We start from the raw sequence: 24765 nt of genomic DNA on the forward strand, positions 1-24765 counted from the left end.
TTCTTTTAATTACACGTGGGGGCGGGGGTAGTGTCCATCAGGGCTGGTGGTGACAGTAGGGCCATAGGAGGTGTCAGAGATTGACCCGCAGTTGTTTGAGTGCTAAGCAAGTGTCCTAAACTCTGTACTAACAGCTTCTTGTTGTTGTTCTGCTTTTGGGTCACACCTAGCAATGCACAGGGGTCACTCCTGGCTTGGCACTCAGATAACTCTTCTGGCAATGCTTGGGGGACCCTATGGGATGCCAGGGAGCCTACTCTCAGTTGGCAGCATGCCAGGCAAGTGCCATACCCACTGTACTATCTCTCCACTCCCCCAAATCTTCGTTGTTTTCATTTTTTGGCTTTTGGTTCATACCCAGTGGTGCTCAGGGCTTACTCCTGACTTTGTGCTCAGGAATTACTCTTAGTGGGGCTCAGAAAACTATATGGTCTTCCAGGGATATAATATGGGTTGGCTGCATGCAAAGTAAGTACTCTACCCACTGAATTATTTATCTAGCCCAAGTAATAGCTTTTTAAAACATATTATTTTTTAAATAAAATCACAGTGAGATACACAGTTAGAAGGTTGTTATGATTTGATTTCAGTTTAACAGTTTTTATGGGGACATTGGTTGTGGGAAATGTACACTGATGAAGGGATGGGTGTTGGAACTAACAGCTTTTGTCAGGTTGCAATCCTTTGGTGTTTTAGTCTCTTGTTAAGCAACTGCCTGAGAATGCTCCTGAAATTCAAGAGAATATTAGTGAGACAGTTTGCGAGTTGTTCTGGCCAAAACCTAAAGATGGGAAGTGATGTCCCAGTGTTGTAGGCAGGAAGTAGCCGCACTCTGACTCAAGTGCCAGTTGGCCACCCAGGTGGGTTTGACTTAGACTGACCTTTGCTCCCACTTCCCAGTTTTTGTAAATGTTCACTTATCTGACATCACCTCGACCCTCCACATCCACTCCTGACTTCGTCATTCTCCCCTTCAATCTCTCAGTCGTCTCCGTACAAATCAAGTTGAGCTTATTTCACGCAAAACTTCCTATCTCTCAACACCCCATTGCAAGAGGATATTACTGATTAACATCTGTTCTCTTCTCAGCCTAGTATTTACTTTGCTTATCTTTTGTCTTTTGACACTATCCACACTCTGGTGGAGCAGGGAATTGATGAGCATTTCAGAACCTGGAGGGACATGCATGGGAAGGTTTGGGTAGAATCCCAACTCTAAGCTTCACTGAAGTTTACTCAAAAATATTTTGGTTGTAGTATTCTGTACTAAATTCCTTTTGTGTGTGTGGCAGAGAGAGAGGGTTGTCGTTAAGTATTTGTTGTGTAACAGATGAATTGGTAACAAGCTTGGCGTTCAGAGTTGTTTTGGAAAATCAGGGGGCAAGAGGCTGATGTTCAAAGGATTAATTTTCTTTCACACACCAGAAAAAGCAATCATATTATTCCAGATATTTAAGAAGTGTAATGAACAAACCCTGATGACATTGGTTCTCATTAAAGTAGATTTCCTAAATGAGTGAGAAAACGTAGTTTGCAACTTGTATTCTCTTGTAAATGATTTCTTAGAGTAAACTCTATTTTTAGTCATTTATGTTTAACACAAATTAAAAATTTTAAATATTAAAGCATCAATGAAAAGATAGCTATGGTAAGAAAGAGATTTGAATTTTAAAATATTTTGCCTTATTTCTTGTGAAGTGAACAGAGGATTCAGAGGCATGAAAATTAGAAATCTGATTTTCAGATTTTGTTGGTGAAATAGTGGTAGATTAATGCCTCTTTTATCCACTTATATTTAGTGCACCATAGATCTTTTTTGGATGATGCATTTTGTGTTCTTGGGGGAGATGCCAAGGAATGAAATAACATGTAAGTAGTAGTCATGGAAAAGCATAGAGAATAAGAGACACACAGAGTCATCCACTACTTAGATGCAATTTTATCATAAACATTATCATATTTTCCATTTTAAGGCAACAGCATTTTAAGAAGTAAAACATATTGTTGCCTCATCTCTACTTTTAGAGCAAGTCATTTATAAAGTGTGTGGGCTTATAATATGTGTGTATGCACAATATATGTAGCTAAACACATACATATGTACCTGCCTATGCACATATCTATCTATCTATCTATCTATCTATCTATCTATCTATCTATCTATCTATCTATCTATCTATCTATCTACATATGCATCTACCTAAATAGAGAAATAGGGGCAGGGAGAGAGAGAACATTGGTTTGTACTACTGTAAATATTTATAGGCTTTAGGGATACAGCTTCACTCCAAATGTCAGCCTCCCCTAAATCTTTGTCAGTCTCAATTCTGAGATCAGAGTTTAGGGACAGTTTTCACCTGGCAGTGTCTCTTCCCTTGCTTTGCTCCCTTATGTACACACGTGAGTGTGATCATCTGATAATTATAATCTCCCTTGGACTTGCTTTGCTTAACTTGACCTCCTCCATTTCCATCCACATTGTAGCAAAAGGTAAGATTTTACCACTTCTTATAGGTGAGTTATATTTCATAGTGTACAGCTATCATAGCTTTACCACCTACTCATCAGTTGTGTACTTGGCTTGTTTTCAGACCTTATCTAATACAAATCATGCTACAATAAATGTAGTAATGCATAGATCTTTTTGGATGATGCATTTTGTGTTCTTGGGGGAGATGCCAAGGAATGAAATAACTGGATCATATAATTATGTTTCTCATTTTTTTGCAATGTCTCCATGCTGTTTTTCACAGAGGCTGAATCAGACAACAGTCCAGCAACAGCGAATAAGAGTTCCTTTTTAATTGTAACCCCTCCAGTACTGGTTGATACTGAACATTTTGATATAGTTTAATATATATATATACACACATATATATTTGGGAAGGTAGGGTTGTTTTTATTATTAATTTTTTTATATTTGTTGAGTTTTTATAAGGATATTGTGTGACTAATTCCACCTATATTTAATAAGGAGTTTTTTAAATTTTGCCTTTGACTACTTTTACAGTGCAGAGACTTTGATGTGGCAACATTTGTTTTATTTTCTTTGCCAATGGAATTGAATATCTGAAAATATGCACGAAGTTGATGTCATACAGAGTTCTGTAGAGTTCTGTTTAGGAGTGTTCACTGAACACTGTGGGTATGGTTCCCCCCTTCTCCTAAATAATGACTTATAGTTTTTGATATAGGGCTTTCACCTTTGTCAACTTGATTTGTAGAAGCATTCAATATCACTTGTTATCAGGGAAATGCAAATCAAAATGACAGTGAGGTATCATTGCATCCCTGTGAGAAAGGCATGCATTCCAAAGCCTGGAAACACCCAGTTTTGCCAACAGTGTTAACAGGAATGGGGTGAAAAACACTATCTCTGGTAGATGAAATTGCCATCTAGCTCAGTCTCTATAGACAATCATATGGAGGGTTATGAGCTTTCATATGACCCGGCAATCCCACACTTTGGCAAAACAAAAAAAAATAGTAAAATAGATTTATGCATACTTTTATTCATAACAACACCTAGGATATGGAAACAAACTAAATGTCCAATTGCAAATTAAGGACAGAATATTATGCAAAGTTAATAAAAGATGAAATCTCCGGTTTTTCTGCAATTCAGTCAGAACAGAAGATACCTTGTTGAGCCTTGTTGAGTGAAATGTCAGGGAGAGAGGGACAAATACTAGATATCTCACTTGTCTATATATACAGAAAAAAAACAAGACAATGGACAATAAGTAACAAGGAATGAGGAAAAACCCTCATACCTGGATTGCAAAACTGATTTACTAAATTGGGTGGGGAAAAGAAGGGATGGGTGGATTAGAAGTAATATAAGGACAGTGGGTGCTTTGGGGTGGTAAGGTGCAATAACTGTATAACAAAATCCAAAGTGAAAACACTATTTTAAACTTTCTAAATTAATTGCAAAACAATAAAAATAATTCCAAGTCATAGTATTGCTTATATCAAAAGTTTTAAAGCAAGTTATCTTTTTAAATTGTCATACTTTATATATATTTATATTCTAAAATTTAAATATCTCCATCATGTTCTGAAAATGAAACATTATCAAACTCAATTCCAGATCTTGTCGTGTATTCATACATTAGAAACTCAGTTAGAATGACTCTAATGAATTAAAACTGTGATGTCCTATAAAAAGAATATTTCCACACAATTGTAAATGGGATTAAAGCATTTATCTTTTTCTTTTCTTTTTTCTCTGCTAGTTCATTGTTTACAAATGGAAACTTGGAAGACTTCTCATGATTTTGTAACCTTTATCAGCTTATTGTTTCTAGAAGTTTTTCTTATTGAAAATGTTTAAGATTTTCTATGTATGTTATTATGTCACCTGCAGAAAGGGATAGTTTAACCTTCCTTTTCTATTTAATTAGCTCTAATATTTTTTTTTGCCTAGCTCTATGGCTAAGATTTTTAGTACTATCTTGAATGATAGTGGTAAAAGTGAACATCTTTGCCTCTAGATGTTAGAGGAAAGACTTTCAGTTTTTTTCACTATTGGCTATGATTTGAGCCGTGGATTTGATGTGTTTGGTCTTAACTAAAGGTTGGATCCTCCTCTCCCTGTTTGGATGAAGGATCAAAATCATCTGCTTATTGTGATTATGGTGCATGATCATTTCCATGCATCCTTGAATTCAATTTGCAAAGATCTTGCTGAGCATACTTGTATCTGTGTTTTTCAGGGACAACGGTCTGTAATTCTCTCTCTTTTTTGTTATGTCTTTTGATATTCAAGTAGTAGTATTCAGGTAGTATTCTCATAGAAACTATTAGGAAGTATTGCGGCTTCTTTAGCTGTTTTTGAGAACTTCAGGAGAATAGATTCTAAGTTCTTTTTGAAGATTTGGTAGAAATCACTAGTAAATCCATCTGAACTTGTTCTTTTGTTTTTAGGGAGAGTTTGATTATTGGTTAAATTTCCTTATTAATGCTTGGTCTGTTCAAGGTTTTTGTTTTCCCCTAAGTCTTGGGAGTTTGCCTGATTCTAAATATCCTTATATTTCTCTTAACTTATCCAATCTGGTGGCATAGAGTTATTTATAGTAGTCTCTTAAGGTCTTCTGTATGGCTGAAGTTTTTTCATAACATAATTCCCCTCTCAATTTTGCTCCAATTTACTAAGGTTTTATAACATTTCCCTTCTTGAGTCACACTAAAAGTTTGCCAATCTTGTTTACTATTTTGAATAAAAATAGTCCTGTTTCATTGACATTTTGTCCTGTTTTTATTATTTATTTCCTTTTACCTCCCTTGGGTTTCATTGTTTTCTAGTTTCTAAAGATGTGGTTAGCTTGTTTATTTGACTAAAATGTTTTTGATTTAAGCATTTCTTGCCCCGAATGTCCCTCTTAGTATCGATTTTCTGTTTCCTTGATAGCTCATGTCTTTATTATCATCTGTTCTCAGGAATGTTTGGTTTTTCTCTGACTTCCTCATTGACCTAACAGTTAGTCAGTAATATGGTCAAATGTTTGAGTTTTCAGAAGACTTTTGTTTGTCGTTGATTTCTAGTTTTATTCCACTGTGATCTAAAAAGTACTTGATAAAATTTCAATCTTCACTCTTGTGTCCCATTATGTGGTCTATCTCTGGGAATATTCCATGAGTACTAGAGAAGTATGGTATTCAGTTTCTCTGGGGGTAGAGAGCCTTGCTAATGTCCCTTAAGCCCAATTCCTCCTTTAAGATGGCTGTTTCCTTGTTGATTTTCTCCCTGGCTGGTCAGTTCAAAGTGAGAGTGGAGTGTATGTCTCCTACTAGTATTGTCCTGCTGTTGACTTCTTCATTCAGTGTGTAGTAGACAGTTTACTGATGGTTTCCTCTCTATCTTCAAACTAATTGATTCGAGTTTCACCTTATGTTAGCTCTCTCAAGTGTATTTTGGGGGCTCCCAAAGAGTACTCAGGATGCCTGGAAGAAACTCCTGCTCATACTCTCCAACTCTGCATTATCAGATTGGTCAGATCAATCCTAGGGACCCCAAATATGATACTGTTCAGACCCTCTGTTGTCGGGGACCTCCAGGATCCACCAGTGGTGCTTGGGGAGCCCCCCGGGCAACACCTAGCAGTTCTAGGAGGGGATCATGCTGTTTCTGGGATTGAACAGGCTACCAGCACATCCAGACCACCTCCCTTTGCCCCCTGTGTTACTCTTGCAGCCCCTGTATTTTTAGGTTTAGCTACTGTGTTCTTTAAGAAAATTTTATTTGTATTTTAATTGAATCACCATGAGACACATAGTTACAAGGTTGTTCATCATTGAGTTTCAATAATATAATATGCCAACACCTATCCCTTCACCAGTGTATATTTTCTGTCACCGGTATCCTCAGTTTCCTCCCACCCCTGCCCCTGCAGCCTGTCTCTGAGGCAGACATTTTTCTTCTCCCCCACCTTCACCCACCTTGTTCTCTCTCCTTTTTTCCATTTAGGTACTGTTGTTTGCAATACTGTTATTGAAAGGGTATAAAGCCTTTCAATAACAGCCTTTACCTCTCTTCAGCACTCATGTTTTGTCCAGAGTGATCATTTCCCAGTATCATGGTCATAGTGGTTCCTTCTCTGTCCTAACTGCTCAACGCCATCTTCGCAACTCCCTTTGTGGCAGGCTGCCTACCATGATGGTCCTCTTGGCCTGTTTCTATGGTCACTGGGTATTATTTTCATGCTACGTATTTTTTTTTAATTTCCTGCAAATGAGTGTAATTATTCTATGTCTGTCCCTCTTTTGTGGACGCATCTCACACAGCATGATGCTCTCCCTGTCCGTTCATGTGTAAGCAAGTTTCATGCTACTGTATTCTTTAGTACAGTACTTTAGTACTTCAGTGATTTTTACCACGCTTGTTTGTGAGCATGTGGCAACAATTCTCATCCAAGAGGAAGCGGATAAAGGACCATCTTCTGATGAGAGGCTGCGAGTGTTTGCTGAGACCCTGTGGCATCAGGTTTGAACAGTCTTGGATGAAATCAGATGTTTCAAAATCGCTGGAGCCCGACAGTATGTGTGCTATGAATTTGGGTGCACTTGGGCAGAATCCAAAACGATGAGGTCACAGTGTCTGTATTTAGATGTTTCAAGTTCAGACAGGTCTGGGGGGAGGGTGACCTGGGGACGCCTGTGTAAGAGGGGTGGGCTCCTGGGTTGATCCCTCGCATTGCAGAAATAAACTGCTGTAGATGTCACTCTTCACAGGTGTTCATTGGTACGGGTTTGGGCAGACCCCCGGATCAGCCTGATGTCCCAAATCCTGAATGCCTGCTGAGACACCTGTGCACCAAGAACAAGATGCCCAAGTGGCAAACAGAGGTTTACGGTCTCCGGTGCCTTGTAATTCCCACATCGCCCTGCCATGATCACCTGTGTGCGGAGGTGGCTGGGGAGGTGTGTGCTCCTGCGCATGCTGCGTCAGAGTGCGCTGGTGCCTCAGTCACATTGCGTGTCCTCTGGGACCCACTGGGGGTACAGCATCAGGGGAGGGGCTGTGTTTTAGGGGGCTTGGAAAATGGTTTTTAAATGTAGAGATGCTGTTGACTTACCGGCAGTCAGATGTGGACTCGAGGAGCTTGAACTATTCTCTTAGGGGGACGCAGGTAGGTCTCAGCCCCACTTAGCTCAGCGGCTTGCCCCATGGGTGGAGCTCACCTCTGCCAGTTAGTGAGAAAAAGATACCCAATGTGGCAGACCCCAGGCCGCCTGTGATGAGGCCCTGAGGTCTGTTGCTGAGTCTATTTCTATAGCAACTGGGAGACGGCAGACTCCAGAAGTCACAGAGTTGGCAATTGTTTTTTTGTCTCCCATCTAGAATTAGAAGCTCAGGGTTGTAGTATTGGGTCGTGGCTTTCCAGCTTACCCACCCTTTCCTCCTGGTCATAGTTCTGTACCTTAAAAATCTCTTTCTGATTGTATTTTTTAAAAAATATTCAATATTTTCTTAAATTTTGGTTTGTACCCGGCGATGCTCAGGGGTTCCTCCTGACTCTGGGAGCCATACAGGATGCCGGGGATGGAACCGGGGTCAGCTGCCTGCGAGGCATGCCCCCTGCCCTCTGTATTATCTCTTGGGCCCCTAAACTATTAATTTTTATTATCATTTAGGTAACATGGTTGCAACAGTGTTGACGTTTCATTTGTATTAAGGTACAAAGTTACTGCATCTCACTCCCACAAAAGTGCCTAATGGTCTCCACCAGTTCCTTACATTACTTCTATTCTGGGGTTTTCCTCAGTTTCCCCTCCAGTCTCCAATCCCTGTGAGGAGAGATTGCTCTCCCTCTGCCCCTTTTTTCTTCAGGGCTTCTGATTCATGTCCCTAACAAATCTAAGTGTTGGTGGACGTTTTGCTGTGATCTCAGAAGGATCTCACCCTGCAAGTTACTTGGTGGATATTATGGATTGATTTCCAAGTTTATGTGGAGAATAATATAAAACATAACAGCTGAAATTTTGACAAAATGAAGGGAAAATTATTTACATTAAAATAGCGTATTGACTTTTGCGTAGTGCTAGTAAAAACCACAGAATATGGAGGTAATGAAAAATAAGGAAGTTGCTTATAAAAATATTAAAGGGACTGGAGTGATAGCACAGCTTGTAGGGTGTTTGCCTTGCACGGGCCTACCCATATAGTCCCTTGAGAACTGCCAGGGGTAATTCCTGAGTGCAGAACCAGGAGTGACCCCTGTGCATCACCGGGTGTGATCCAAAAAAGCAAAAATAATAATAATAATAACTAAAGATAACAATTTTATCAATGATATAGTTAGATTTTGTATTTTAATTTTCTGTTTCATACATGTATGTTATAGACATATATACTGAAAACCCAAATAATATATTATCTTTCTAATAAAATAAAATTTCTTAATTGCAGTCTTAGAGCTATTCAAACTCTGAGTATTTACTTCTGTATTAAAGTATTGATTTTCAACTCTAATGAAAATCTTAATAATATTGAAGCTATTTAGAGAAGTCTTGTATCCTAAGAATAATTGAGGTCTGTACATGTGTTATAATTTATGCTCACTGTATTGCAAACTGGACTGGAGTGATAGCACAGAGGGTAGGGCGTTTGCCTTGCATGCGGCTGACCTGGGGAACCGGGTCCATCCCTCTTGGAGAGCCTGGCAAGCTACCCAGAGTATCCCGCCCCCACGGCAGAGCCTGGCAAGCTACCCGTGGCATATTTGATATGCCAAAAACAGTAACAAGTCTCATAATGGAGATGCTACTGGTGCCCGCTTGAGCAAATCGATGAACAATGGGACGACAGTGCTAATTGCAAAACAATCTATAATTATACTCACATTGCTCTGACATGAATATATTATCTACTCAGAAGTTTAAGTTAATATGCTTGCTATCCTTATTACGAGCCATATCCTTATGGCACCCATCAGTCATATTTTCAGTTTTATTATTTGCCATTTCAGTAATGCAGTATAAAAGGACACATATATTTTATGACTTTTCAGATTGTTTCTCCCTCTTCCCCAACAAATTATTCTGGAAATCCATCTAGGCTATTGCATTTATATTACATTTGGAGTTTTTTGTTATTTTAGCAAGTGAAGAAAGCTAAATTTTCAAGCGTTTTAACTTACCTCCTTAATAAAAATTTTGCTTGCTTATTTTATTTTCTAGAGAGGATGCATAAAAAAGCTCACATAAATTTTAAGATATATATGTGTTTTATTATACACACATAGTGGGTTTGGATATATATGGGTTTTATTATATAGAATATTATATAGAATATTTTATTTTATTATATAGAATATTATATAAGATATATATGGGTTTTATTATGCACACACATACCACTGAGCCCGGTGGTACTCAGGGGCTATTCCTAACTTTCTGTTAGGGGGGGTCACCCTAAGAAAAACCAGGGGATCATAAATTACCACCGTTCTGGGGATTGAATCTGGGCCTCTTGCTTGTAAAACATATTTGGTTACGGTAATTGGTTTATTTATTTTGGGGTTACACCCTGCGATGCACTCAGGAATAACTCCTGGCGTTGCTTGGGGGGATCATGTGGGATGCTGGGAACTGAATCCCGGCCTGCACGTGCAAGGCAAATGCCCTACCCGCTGTGCTATCGCTCCAGCCCCGAGGCTGCATTCCTCCGGAAGTGGGCATGTCACAGCCCCAGATTTGACTGCCTGCCCCCTACCTTCAGTATATCAGATTCACCTTCTTGTTCAGACTTTGGTTTAATTCTTATTTTTTTGACAACCAGAGAGTTCTATATAGCTTAAACTTGATCATATATGGAAAATCTTTCTAATTAATTCATTGCTTTGGGGGCCATGCCCGGAAAAGATGGAGCCATACCCATTTCTTGAGGGCCCACACCTAGGGGTGCTGGGGGTACGTGCTGGGATCTGAACCAGGGCTGTGACTGTAGCTGGTGTTCGGCAAGTGCCCTAACCTTTATGCTCTCTCTCCTGCTCTGAAAACCTTTACAAATACTCACTTTATCCAATATGTTACGTGTTTTTAGTCAGACCAGGGTCTCTTGCTAGTAATCCCTTGCGGGAAGTCACTTGCTGCAAAGTCTCACTTCTGAGGTTCCCTTTCCTGATTGAAAACGCGCTTAGAGGAACCAGGGAGACAGCGCAGATGACGGAGTAACGCCTCGCCTGGAGAGACCCAAAGGTCCGTCCTGGACACACGCGTCCCTTTCTCCTGCCCTAGCACTGCACTGGAGCTCTGCCTGTCCCTGTCCACTGCACCGCCAGGAGCTGTCAGGTCCACTGTAGCTGGACGAGCAATTCCAGAAATGGTTCTAGGTACTCCCAGGCACCACTGGGGATGCTCCCCATTAAGGAAAAACAACTTTAGAATTTAGTTTACAGGGTTCTTAGATTGCTTGTTTGCTTATTTATTGCTTCAGGCATTTAAAATGAAATGCTGATCCCCCTGCCCCCCAAGAGTAAAAGACAAATCTGTAGAAATTCTTTGAAAAATCTGCCTTCTATCAAACCTTAAGATGTTGTCAACAGAACTGAGAACTGGGGTTCCCAGGGCGCTGGGGAGAAGGAACCAGAGGAAGTGGGGGTGATACGGTCGTGCCCTGGTGATGGGTGTGGGGCGTTTTGGGCATCAAACATGATATCATCACTGTTGTGACTCAATGTACCTCAATGCAAAATTGGGGGGAAATGAAATAAAAGAGAGGCTCTAGCTTCCAGCCAATTTCATCTTTTGTCATCTAAATTTCTCTGTTCCAACTTAAATTTCTTTGCCCAGTTAAATAATTTATGCACTTTAGATTTACTTATTTTTTTCCTTTGTGGATGCATTCCCCTGAAAGATTATGATCCCTGAATCAGCACAGGCTCTTCTCCATTGTCACATACATTTTCCTTTTTTCTCCTCTGTTAAATCATTATTAGGAAAGTGTCATGCTAACCCGCTGATTTGTTGTACTCTGCATTGGAGGATTGCAGAGACCCGAATGGTTTTTGTTTGTTTGCGCTTTAGAGACCGCCATTGGCTGACCTTAGGTCTTGCTCCTGGCTCTGCTTGAGCATTGCTCATGGAGGAACTTGGGAGATTGTATGTAGTGATGGGGATGGTTCAAGGGTTGGCTGCATGGAAGGGAAGCGTCGTACCTGCTGTACTTGCTCCAGTCCCCCAGAATGATTTTATTGGAATGCTTCATGTACTTCTGCTTCCATTTGGATCTGCAGCAGTATGAGGAAAGGATACAACATGCCTCAACATCCAAGGATCCCACAGAGTTGAAATATAATAGATTTTAAAGGAAAGGATTTGATAGTAAGATAAGACATAATATAAGCAAGCACTGGACACTTGCATAATAAATACATACACAAGGGGATCGCCATGTAAGGGTAATGCTTGAAGAATGTTTCCAGCATCCCTCATTGCACTCTGGAGAGACTAAAGGATTTGGAAGGACAAAAAAGGAAGCATGTGATTTAGTAGAAGTCTCATCAAAATACAATGTATGCACAGAATTTGGGGACTTAATAGAGGAAACAAAATGTTCCAACTTCAGCCACAGAAAATAAACATTACTCAAGCAAACGACTTTTGCAAACAAGATAACTCAAAAATTATCTTGAGGGGCATAGAAAGAAATATTTTTTATAACAGATGAATAGGCAGCTATGTTTTCTTTAGTCAAACAGAAGCCAACAGGCAGTCTTTCTGCTCACTAATAGTAACTCAGAAATAACTTCCCAACATTTTCACTCTTTCTGCAACATTCTAAAACAAGATGCAGTGGATTTCCCCCCTATTAAAGACTTTAGAATGTCAATGTATAAAACCTTTCCCTTTTGATATAAAATCTTGAGCTTGACTGGGAGACAGAAGACGAGATTCATCCAGGTCACCCAAACAGAACAGAGGCCAGGGGATTGTCCCTCTCCTCTGACCCCACTGTCCCTCTGTTTTCTTTTCTAAAAATGATCTCTTTTAAGCAGATCTTTGAAAGTGATTTTTCCTTCAACTCTATTCATAATAATTTCATTATTTAAATCATCCTAGTTTTGGTGAAGAGGCATATTTCAAATGGGCTGTTTTTGAGAGACCAACATGCTTCCCCACAAAGGGTTCTACTCGGTAACGTTTGCCCTTCGCTGCTTCCACCATTCACATCTCCATTCCATCCTGGAGCAGATGAGAGTTCCACATTCTGTTCTGGATTCTGTTTAGGTCTCATCATTCAAGGGCAAGGACTAATTGCTAGCAAGCTGTTATACATATGTTTATAATCACTGACATTTGCATTGCTACAACTGAAAGATGCATTCTTCCTACACACACATATATATAAATATATATGTATATAAAATGAGGACAGAAAAATCTGCTTCAAGTTAAGTCTTCTCCCTTTGAAATGTTTTCAGTTGCTAATCAAATACTGCTTTAATTTTGTTTGTAGGAAGCTGAACTGACACCAAGCCAAAGCGGTATGTTGTTTTGTTTGAATTGTGTTCCACGCTTGGCTCTCCCGGAGGCTGATATCACCAACATTCAGAGCTTCAGGAAGAAGTAACCTGTTTGATTTACAGAAATCCAGGAAGGTGCTTTTATCCATTTTTTCCCTCTGTGTGCTTGTAGATAGATCTAATTAGTGGACAGAATGTACCTTGGCATTGGAGTTAAAGGATAGTTAAGTCTCAAATATGGGGAATCAGGGAGATGTAAGGTAATTGTAAACAAAGTGTGTCACAAGCCTTAATCGTCTCATCATCTTTAAGCAAACTCCCACGTATGCTCTAGCTTTCCAGTTTTCTTTCAGTGTATACTTCTTAGTGCTAACACTTCTTTCTGTAACCAATTTTCCTGTTCACATCTCTGGATGCTTCCTGTGTTTCTTCTTTTACCTTTCTCTCTTCCATGCTCCTCTTTGTGTTTCCTTCCTCGGTCACACACTAGCACTGCCTTTCAAAACTGCTGTCCTCATAACTGCACATGTCACACTTCGCTCTGTGCACAAGAAAGCTCTTACTAACCCTTTCATTAGTGTAGTCAAGCCACTCCTTTAGTAGCGTATGTGGTCTTGATTCCTTACTTTGGTTCTTTCATTTTCTTTCATTTGTTTTCCTATTTCTGCTCTAAAGGTTTGGTTCTGATGGACTGATGGGATATTTCACAGGAACTGATTTATTGACACGTCCTCATGCCTTTCCCTAATTAACATTTCGCTGTGGTGACATCTTAGTTTCCCTACATCTGGAAACCTGTCACTCAAACAGAGAGAGGGGAAGATAAAGAAGAATGACTAAGCTAATTCCTGGATATTGTTCAAAATTGGAAAATAGGCCTGATGTGGAATCTTCATAGGGATATTTTGTCTCAAGAATAATTTCTCTAAAGTCATTTGTTTTTAATAAGGTCAAAAATAATTAAGACACTGAATTTGCTGCTGATGTCATAAACAAAGAATGGAAGAGTTTTGGGCTCTTACATTAGCAAATGGATAGATTGCTCACACAAATCTAGAAAGCTTCCTACTTCACATTCACATCGTTTCTTATATTTGTCTGAACTGTTTTGTGGTATTTTTTTTTATCTACTTTAAAAACCAGGCTTAGTTGAGGTATCAGAGTTTCTAGAAGTGCTGATATTATTGTTTTATATTTGCGATTCTCCTGGGAAGCATGCTCAGGAAAAATCATCAATATCCTGCACCATTGTCCCTGGGTCCTTTTGCCCCCATCATTGGCAGTTTCAGCTTTCTGTTGACTGTGCCTCTGGGTTTGTTTTCACTGGAGCCTGTCTAAGCCCTGCTTTTGTTTTTTTATATTATGTGTAGAAGCAAGATCATCTGGATTTTGTCTTTTTCTTTTCGATTCACTTCACTTAGTAAGATACTCTTTAATTTCAGCCAACTTGTAGCAAGTTGTAAGAACTTTTTCATACTTGAGTAGTATTTTATTGTAGTAATACATGGATGCTACAGTTTCTTTAAAATAGTTTTTATCTAGTCACTGTGAATTAGGAAGTTATTTATGTTTGGGTTTCAAGAATATAATGTCCAGCATCAATTCCTTTGCCAGTGTCTGCGCGCTTCACCAATGACTCCAACTCCCCTCCCACCCTTCACAGAGGGAAATTTAATTATAAATTGTAGGTGATGGATTTTACATTACTGTGACATGCTTAACTTTATGCTACCACTTTTACCTTCCACTTCCCTCTGCCATTGTCATAGTGTTCTTTTTCCTGTCCTATTCACACACCATTCCCCTTACCCCCAACCAAATGGCAAGATTCCTACTGAAGACCACATTTCATGTTCTTTATTTCTATTGCCTTTGGGCATCTATTATTTTTCTTTATAATGTTTCTTTATTTCCTGCACATAAGAGATTATTCTGTGTCTGTCTCTCTCCCTCTGACTAGCTTCACTCAGCATCCTGTTCTCTAGAACTACCCATTTAGCAGCAAATTGCATGATTTAATCTTTTCTTATGGCCTTGTAATATTTGTGTACATGTACCATAGTTTCTTTATACAGCCATCTCTTCTTGGGCACTTAGGTTGCTTCTAGATTTTGGGTGTTGTCAAAAGTGCTGAATAAGCATGAAAATGTCATTTCTACCAGAATAACACAATTTGTTTATCCACTCATCTTTTACTGGGCTTTTGGGTTGTTCCCAGGTCTTCCCTACTGTACATAGTGCTGAGATGAGCCAAGACGAGCATCTGTCCTTTGGAATTAATACATTTGCGTTCTTGGGGGTAGATGCCCAGGATTGGAATCACAGGGACATGTGGAAGCTCTTAGCAAAGATTCATAGTAACTTATGTTTATTTATAATTAGTTTGTACTTTGATTCCTGAGGGCAGACTGGAAAAAAAAAGACATATAACATGACTTATTCTCTACAGGTTCATTTATCTTTGGCATACATGGAAATAGTCAGGGCTTATTCCCGGTTCGTGCTCAGAGATTACTCCTGGCTTTGCTCTAGGGACCATATCCAGTGCTCCAGAATAAACTAAGGTCTTCAGAGTGCAAAGCATATACTACAACCCACTGAACTCTCTGGCCCTACCCAATTTTTTTCATGCATTTTGGTTTGTTTGGTAGGGAATGGGAATAGAAATGGTTTTGGTTCTGGTATATTCAGAAAAAAACCTTAAACAAATCATGTTATTACAGATTATTTTATTTCTAAAAGTATATTTTAAGTGATTATGATGCTAAAATATTAATAATTACATACAGTATGCTGAGTTCTGTATAGTGCAACTTTCTGAAAGGTTTCGTGATTTTGTCTCTTAACTATCTGCTAGAACTGCACCAGAACAAGAAGCTAGATTCAACAGCTGGAATCAGAGAGTCATACCTTGTGTTGTTACTGTCTTAGAAAACTGTGAGACCGTGTTACTAGCAGTAAGTTAAATACCTTTATTAGATAGACTAGGAGATTGAGAGGCAGATAAGGAAAAGAATTTACTCCAGGTCAAAGTGATGCTTATTTCTTGTAGCTTATTTCCCCCCCTTTTAATTGTAGCTTGGGATATCTCATTATAATATTTATGTCCACGTTATGGTGCACAAATTACTACTCTCCTACCAGCACCAGCGTGACCCATATCCTCCACCACCCTCCTGAAATCACTTTTCTTCTTTCTTTTTTCTGCTTGTTAACCTCAGTTCTCTGCTAGAGTGCTAGGAATTGTTATTACATACCATCCATTCCTGTATGTAATAACATACATACCATGTAATATACCATACCATGATGGTATATTCCTCTTTGATATACCATCATGAGTGAGGTCATCTCCTCTTTATTCTCTTTATTCTCCCTCTAAGTTGGCTGAATATGACTCCCTTTATCTACATCCAAATTATAGCAAAAGACAATTTAGTCCTTCAGAGCAATGTTTCGTGAAAGACAAGGGACAAGAATTTGGAGTCTTGGCTTCTAGCTCAATATTATTTCCACTATACTTTTTGCATGTGACTCTGAATAATTTTATAGAAGCATAGTTCAGTCAGGAAATGTTTCTATGTCTCCTTATTTTCATGGAACATGATCTTTTCTTAATATAAGGTTTTGTTAAAAGGGGATAGAGTGATAGAATAGGGGTTCAGGCACTTGCTGTACATATGGCTGACCCTGGTTCAGTCGCTCGAATCATGTATGATGCCCTGAGCACAGCCAGGAGTGATCCTGTAAGACAGAGCTAGGAGTAAGTTCTGAGCATCATCAGGTATGGCTCCCAAACAAAAAACAAGCAAGCAACCAACAACAAAATAATGTTAAAGGACTGGAACACATGCCTTGCATGAAGGAGGCCCTGAAGTCCATCTCTGATACTGTTTGGCCCTCCCAGAACCATCAGTGTAACCCTGAAAGCCCCCTCAACACCACTGGGTCCAGGCAGCACACTAAGTCTGGCTTTAGAAATGAATCATCTTGCCCACTTGGGCAAGGATCACTAGTGAGGTCCCTAGAAACCCTAAGCACTGCTCAGGAGGATAAAAATTAAAATAATGGTATCAATCTCTGGTAACAGTTAAGAAAAGATCATGTGAAAACATTCAATCATATACGAGATGATAGAAAAATGAACCCTTATATCAGAACAAAATTTGAATAATATTTTGATGGTCTTGGCTTCAATTAGTCTTCTCTATTTTTCTCTCTCTCTTTCTCTCTCTCTCTCTCTCGATTTTTGGCCTACACATGGCTCTGCTTAGGGGCTACTCCAAGTTGGGTGTTAAGAAAAGATCATGTGAAAACAATCATATACACAAAGAGATGATAGAAAGATGAGCCTCATACGCAGACAAAATGCCTCGAATAATATTTTGATGGCTCAATTAGTCTTCTCTCTCATTCTCTCTCTCTCTCTCTCTCTCTCTGTCTCTCTCTCTCTCTCTGGTTTTTGGTCTACACCTGACTCTGCTCAGAGGCTTCTCCAAGTGAGGCGCACAGGGATCAAATCGTAGATGCCAGGCATGCACTCCAACCCACTGAGTAGTCTTTCTGGCCCACTATCTGGTCTCTTATTTATTTATTGTTCTATTTGGGACTTCACCCAGTAATGGCGGAGTCCTGCTGGCCCAGTGTTTGGCAGTTGCTCCCAATGGTGCTGGGGGGCCACCATATGGTGTAGGGGACTGAGTCCAGGTTTCCTGCATGCATAGCACATGCCTCAGCTCTTTGAGCCATATCCCCAGCTTCTAGTATCTTTACTTTTTAATTACATTTTTTTTAATTGAGTAGGATATAAAGTTGCAAAGTTGTTCATGACTGAATTTCAGTCATACAATGCTCCAGCACCAGCCTTTCATCTCAGTGAACTTTTCTCACCACCAATGTCCCAGTTTCCTGCCTCTGGCCACACAGCCTGCCTCTATGGCGGACTCTCTCTCTCTCTCTCTCTCTCTCTCTCTCTCTCTCTCATTTCTCTCTCATCTCTCTCTCATTCTTAAATTTAATTTTATTAGAGCACCGTGATTTACAATTATTCATTGCTGGGTTTTTAGGCATACACTTTTCGGCACTTATCTTGCGGCCAGTGTAAACTTCCTCCGCTGATGCCCCGGGTTACCTCTCCTGCCTTTCCCAGGCTGCCGTTTGACAGGCACCTTCTGAACTCTTCGAGTTGGGGTCTCCTGACTGCAGCATTGCCGACTCTGCTGATTGGGTGTTTCGCTCTGTATACCTGCTGTTATGCCCTTGCCCCTGGCCCCTGTTGCTTTTCGACAACTTTTTCTCTTAGCTCACGCAGACACTCAATTTCTTTCCTTCACCACCCAGTTCTCTGGGTTCAAGGGTGATTTTAGCACACATACCCCCACCTTTAAGCCATTGCATTCCTTCATCAGGTTATTCTAACTACCACATATACGTCACATCGTCCTCTGTTTTTCTTCTTACTTACTTCATTTATCATATTTTTCAGTTCCATCCATGTTTTAGTGAACTGTATGATTTCATTGATATTTGTGAGTACTTTATGTATCCTGGTTATCAACCCTTTATCTGATGTGTTGACTGCAAATATTTTCTCCCATACTTTTAGCTGTCTTCTAGTTTGAGCCGGTGTTTCTTTTGCCATGCATAAGATCTTTAATTTGATGTAGTCCTATTAAATTAATTTAATGTAGTCTCATCAAATTATAGTGGGTTGGGTAAGTGCCCTACCCATTGGACTCTAGCTCCAACCCCAACTCTAGACTTTTCAATAAGTATTAATTATGATGTTATCATATTATAATTACTGTTAATTCATCTAACAGGTTATATGGCTTTAACATATCTATATTTTTATTAGGGTCTCTCTTTCTCTCTCTCTCTCTCTCTCTCTCTCTCTCTCTCTCTCTCTTTCTCTCATCTTCTCTTCTGCACATTAGCAACCTGCAAAGTTACAGGACTTGCGACAGCAGAGACTAGTAATCCATGGACACTGGGACCTTTCCTTCCATTCTCAGTGATCATTACTACTTTGCTCACACAAAAGACTCAATTCATTGTGGAATAGAATCAAAGTACTTTTTGAAGGCCACTGTTTGCTGAAGTTCAGGGAAATAAAACTTCCTGAAATTCAGGAAGCTTAGCTAACAATCACTGAAAAGACAGAAGCTAAATTGTTAGGGCAACATGACCAGAGTTAATAATAATGCAAATAAAAAATAGATATGATTAAAATATAAGCCACTTCCACAGTCAATGACTAGAGCTAAGTAAATAAGACTACCGAGAAGTCTCTGGATTAAAAAATTATGCCAGATTCAGTTAAGAGCTCTCCTTGCACTAGTGGGAGAGGGAAGGTGGAAGTAACAGGAGGAAGTTGTTCAAGTCGGCAGACTCTGACTCTGAAGGGAGATGGGTGGTGGGGGGAAGTGTCTTTGGGTGAAATCTGCTTCCCGACAACTTTGTTCTTCACTTCTCTAAGTTGGAGCAGTAAAAGGAAGGAAAAATGGGGTTGGAGAAAGAAAGTGTTCTTTACCTCCCACGGGTCTTTAATGATTGATTATTTGGGAAAATGCACTTTTCCATCAAAATTCCTGTTTGATGATCCCTATCCACAATCTCTTGTATTTTGGAATGTCTCACTCTTTTTTTTCTCTCTTTTTTTAATAGACGGTTATAGTGGTATGGAAATGTCCCCTCTGTCCATCATGGCTGCTCTTTATTAGCAATTTGAAGCGATCATTTGCAGGGGCTTTATTTTCTTAAATTTGTTTTTTTTATTTAATCACAGTGAGATACACAGTAACAAAGTTGTTCATGACTGGGTTTCAGTCATGCAATGTTCCAACATTCAGTCTTCACCAGTGTCCATTTCCTTCCATTAATGTTCACAGTTTCCCTCCCTCCAGCCTCTCCCACCCCAGCCTGCCCCTATGGCAGGGTCATTTCTTCTTTCTTTCTCTCTCTCTCATTTCCTCTCTCTCTTTCCTTGTGGGCATTATGGTTTGCAATATCACACTGTCATTGTCATCCCGTTGCTCATCGATTTGCTCAAGCGGGCACCAGTAACGTCTCCATTGTGAGACTTGTTACTGTTTTTGACATATCAAATGCGCCACGGGGAGCTTGCCAGGCTCTGCCGTGTGGGCGGGATACTCTTGGTAGCTTGCCGGGCTCTCCGAGAGGGGACTTGCAATATAACTACTAAAAAGTTTTCATGTATATCTCTTTACCTCCTTTCAACACTCAGTTCTTGTCCAGAGTGATCATGTACAACTATCATTGTCATAGGGTCCCTTCTCTATCCTAACTGCCTTCCACCCACACCACTAATGTTGCAAGCTTCTAACAGTGGACAGTCCTCCTGACCTTCGTTTCTACTGTCTTTGGGTAATAGTCTCCATGCTTTTTTCATATCCCACTAATGTGTGCAACCATTCTATGTCTGTCCTTTTCCCTCTGACTTTTTTAATTCAGCATGATATTCTCCATGTCCATCGATTTATAAGCAAATATCATGACTTCAGTTTTTTGGTGGCTGCATAGTGTTCCACTGTGTAGATGAACCATATTTTCTTTATTCAGTTGTCTGTTCTCGTTCACTCAGGGTTTATTCCAGATTCTGGCTATTGTGAATAGTGCTGCAGTGAACACAGAAGTGCAGGAGGTATTTCAAAATTACTTGATAAAAAATGCACATTGATATATTTTTTGTATTTTGGCCATGCACCGGTATAGTTATCTCTGTCCTCAGTGATAATGATTGTGAGGAGTAGAAGCATGTCTGAGGAGCCTGTAAAAAAATCTATTTGGATTTCAGCTTTGTCTTACAATTGTCTGAGTATCAATTTTCTTTCTTCTTATGCATCTTTAAAAAATGTATTATTATCTTTTAATGATGTGCAATAAAGATTGTACAATAAACTTTTTAAATAAGAAACTATCTCGACAAGGCAAAATACTAAACTTCAACACAGAGGAATGTGTGTGATACCTAAAAATCAAACCAATATGAAGCTACAAATAATCAAATTGGAGAAGTAGTTAGAGATAAGCTGAAAGAGCTTTCTTCCAAATAAAGTTGCTTCTGACATTCTTTTTTTTTTTTTTTTTTTTTGCTTTTTGGGTCACACCTGGCGATGCACAGGGGTTACTCCTGGCTCTGCACTCAGGAACCACCCCCGGCCGTGCTCAGGGGACCATATGGGATGCTGGGATTTGAACCCGGGTCGGCCGCGTGCAAGGCAAACGCCCCACCCGCTGTGCTATCTCTCCAGCCCCGCTTCTGACATTCTTGAATGTGATGTATTTTTTTTTTAAGACTGGAAGGTTTTTGTTTGGTCATTACCTATATTATATTTTATTAAGAAAAATAAATTTTAGCAAATGGGGAGAGTCATAGGTCTCATTATTTTCTAAGGTTTTAAAAATGTTTTAAATATTTAACACAAAATAAAATCGAATTAAAACTTAATCCTCTCTCTTCAGGGAATTCTTTTCTTTATTTTTCTTCTTTTTTAATTTATTGAATCACTGTGAGATAGACCATTACAAAGCTGTTCGTGACTGGATTTCAGTTATACAATGTTCCAGTAGCCATCCCTCTACCAGTGCACAATTCTCACCACCCATGTTCCCAGTTTCCCTCCTTCCCTCCTCCCCTCCCACCACCTCCCTTGCCCCTTTCCTTCTCTCTCTCTCTCTCTCTCTCTCTCTCTCTCTCCTTTTGAGCATTATGGTTTGCAACACAGAACTGAGAGGTGTTTGTTCCTTTACCTACTTTCAGCTCACAGAATCTATCCCGCGTGACCATTTCTAACCATCACTGTCCTGGTGGTCCCTTCTCTACCCCAACTGCCATCTCCCCTAGCACCTGAGGCAGGCTTCCGACCATGGACCAATAAATTATTGTATCTCATCATGAAGACAGCAAGTCCTTGTGTGAGAGATGACTAAGATGTCATCACAGGTTAAGCTTTCTGTGTTTGTGCTTAGTTAATCGAGGCTGGTTGCTGTGATGGAGTTTTTTACAGTCATCCCGCTCCTCACTCTTGAGTAAGAAAGCCTGGTTCCTTTAAAGAGCTGTTAAATACTTCTGCACTCTCGACTCAGACCCAAGCAGGGACCTGTTTACGTTCTTTATAGCACTGCCCTAAAACACATTTCAATTAAACCGAGGGTAAAATGCAGTTAAGGGAATAAAAATCACAGATACTGCTGAAAAAAAGAAGGTAACATCAATGAAAAGCAAAGTTCCCATTTCACTTTTCTGAGCACTAACCTGGCTCCTTACTATCAAGGTGACTGTGATGAATCCTCAAGGGCTCACAGAGGAAGTGCTCCTAACACTTATGCTGCCCTATGTGCTGAAGAAAGAGCAACTGATCTCTTATCAGTAGAAGTAATTAACAAATTGAGAAATTGTCTGGCGTACGGTGCTATGTAGTTTTGTGAAAATATTTTACTGCATTTTTCCCGAGTGTGACAGCATTTTAAATGTAGCTCTTTTTGCTTCTTGTGGCACAAAAGCCCTGGAAATGAATTTTTGATGGCTCAGAAGGAAGCCTATGAGGAAACTGGGAAAACTGTCAAAAATTTCTGTTATGAATAGTACTTACAATAATGCATCTTTAAAAAAAAATAAAATGTGTTTTGGGAGGGCTGCTTGTTCGGGCTCAGCTCACCAAAGGTCCATCTGGGCTTTTAGAGCCCAGTGGAAAAGCCATACCTCTTCTTTCCACCCTCCTTCAGTCCTGCTGTCATCATCCGTCCACGGCTGTAAAATGCTTCAAAGCACACATTTCTTTCTCCCTGCACTGCTGGGTTAAAATATATGATGGTATTTGGAAGAAAATAAACATCCTCTGTAGTAGGCCAAGATGGCAAACTCTGGCAAGCCGAATCCATCAAAAGCAAACTTGCGTCACGACGAGTGGAGAAAATAAAGCCTTTATTCTCGTCTGAGGAGAGTGGAGGCAGCCGGCAAGCTGTCTGAGCACCCCTAACCCCCGGAGGGGAGCACAGCTGAGAGCCTCTGCTCCAAAACAGGAAATTCTGAAGTTGCAAATGGGTCTCCCTGGGAAGCAATACAACTTGCCCCACGGTGGAGAATCTTGTTTGCAAAGTCTCCCTTCCTTCACACAGGACTCCTGCTTCCTGCCTCTCTTCCTCGGCCAGGCCCTGGGCTCTGGACACGAGTTCTGGAAAGGCCTCCAGGCCTAGCTCAGGAGCTAGAGAGGTGGCAGCTGGCGGGGACCTGTGGGACCAGCCTGTCCCTTTCATCTCCCAGCTGTGGCTAATGGGCTCCACATTGTCTGGCAGAGTTTTTCCTGGAACCATCTTAATGACAGTGAATGATATTTTGAAAGGGCCAACACCTGATGTCGCATTAACAGACCTGGCTGTTTTGCTTTTTGAAGTCCAAAAGAGCCAATTACCCTGAAAATCTCCAATTAAGTGTACCCGATTAAATGATGGAAGTGCATATTTCAGGAAACGCCCCTTGGATCCCAAATTCCAGTAGAAGTAGAGTGTTTATAGTTAAAAGCATTTTCTTTGCCATTTTTTGTACCTTGTCCCAGTTTAGAGGACGGGCTTCAGAAGTCTCTCGTCCTGGGCCGAGGAGAGGAGGGGCCTTCGTTAGAGTTCCACTTCCCGATGTTCTTACCTATTTGTGAAGTGAATGAAACATCAAAAAGGCACCTTGTTGCCTGTGGGATTTTGCCATGACTCTGGAATGCAGACAAGAATAATTAAATTATTTCTGCTCCAGAGAGCGATTCGGAGGGCCAGCTTGCCATACTCTTGGTAAAGAGGTAAGCACTGTCATTACTGGCAAAAGTTGAGCAGCATCATCAAAAGCCTGAAAACCCCAGGTTAGGTTCTGAATAAATAGGAAATATATTAATTTCAGTTGTGAACAGGCTAAAGGTAAGAAACAACCATTGAAGAATTTTAATGAGGCATTTTTTTTTCTAGCATTCAAACTATGTTCTGGAATATCTACCAAGCCAGTAGTTAGGACTTCAGAAAATCTGTTCTGCCTTATAATCAGACAGATTCTATCTGTTCTTGCACTTTTTCTCCTGTTCTGCAGGCTGTTTATCTCTCCCTCCTCTCTCCATGTAGTGTGGGTTGATAATATTAATGCTCCCGCAAAAGTATAATTTAGGAAAACATAAGGAAGAAGCTCATAGTCAGTGATCAATGATGTTTGGCTACATGCAAAACAAATTCATTCTAGTTGAACTTATTACTTCTTCAATGAACACCAGGAAGCCCTTAAAGAGTGTTTTAATGCTGATATATATGTGTAAGGTAGAAATAACTTCCCTTTTCTTCCTATACCTTTTCCACGCTCTTCATAGAAATATATATTTTTTCCCTCTAAGTGATTGTTATAGTCACCTTGTCTAGCTCGGGAAATAAATGTCAGTTCATGTTTTACTGAGTTGTACTTAAGCTCATAAATCAAACTAGAGACTAGAGACAATACAAACTAGGGTCTAAAGACAATAGCTACCTTTATAATAATTTTCCTACTCATATATTCTACTCAATCCTGCTGCCTCTCTTTCTATATTTCAGTAAACTCTGTCATTTAAAAATGTTTGGTGAATTTTACAAATATTTTTCTTGTCTTGTTAAGGTTTTCTCTTTTATCTAATGTAGTCTTTTTTCATTGTATTTTTGGTTGATTTTCTTTGCCAAATAAGGGTAATCTTATAAAATACATTTTAAGCTGTTGTGATAAATTATCTACTGTGAGCAGCAGTTTTCCATTGGCTTAGTTTGGGGTTGG

The sequence above is a fragment of the Sorex araneus genome, chromosome 2 (genome assembly GCF_027595985.1).
Source record: "Sorex araneus isolate mSorAra2 chromosome 2, mSorAra2.pri, whole genome shotgun sequence".
NCBI classification, from domain to species: Eukaryota; Metazoa; Chordata; class Mammalia; order Eulipotyphla; family Soricidae; genus Sorex; species Sorex araneus.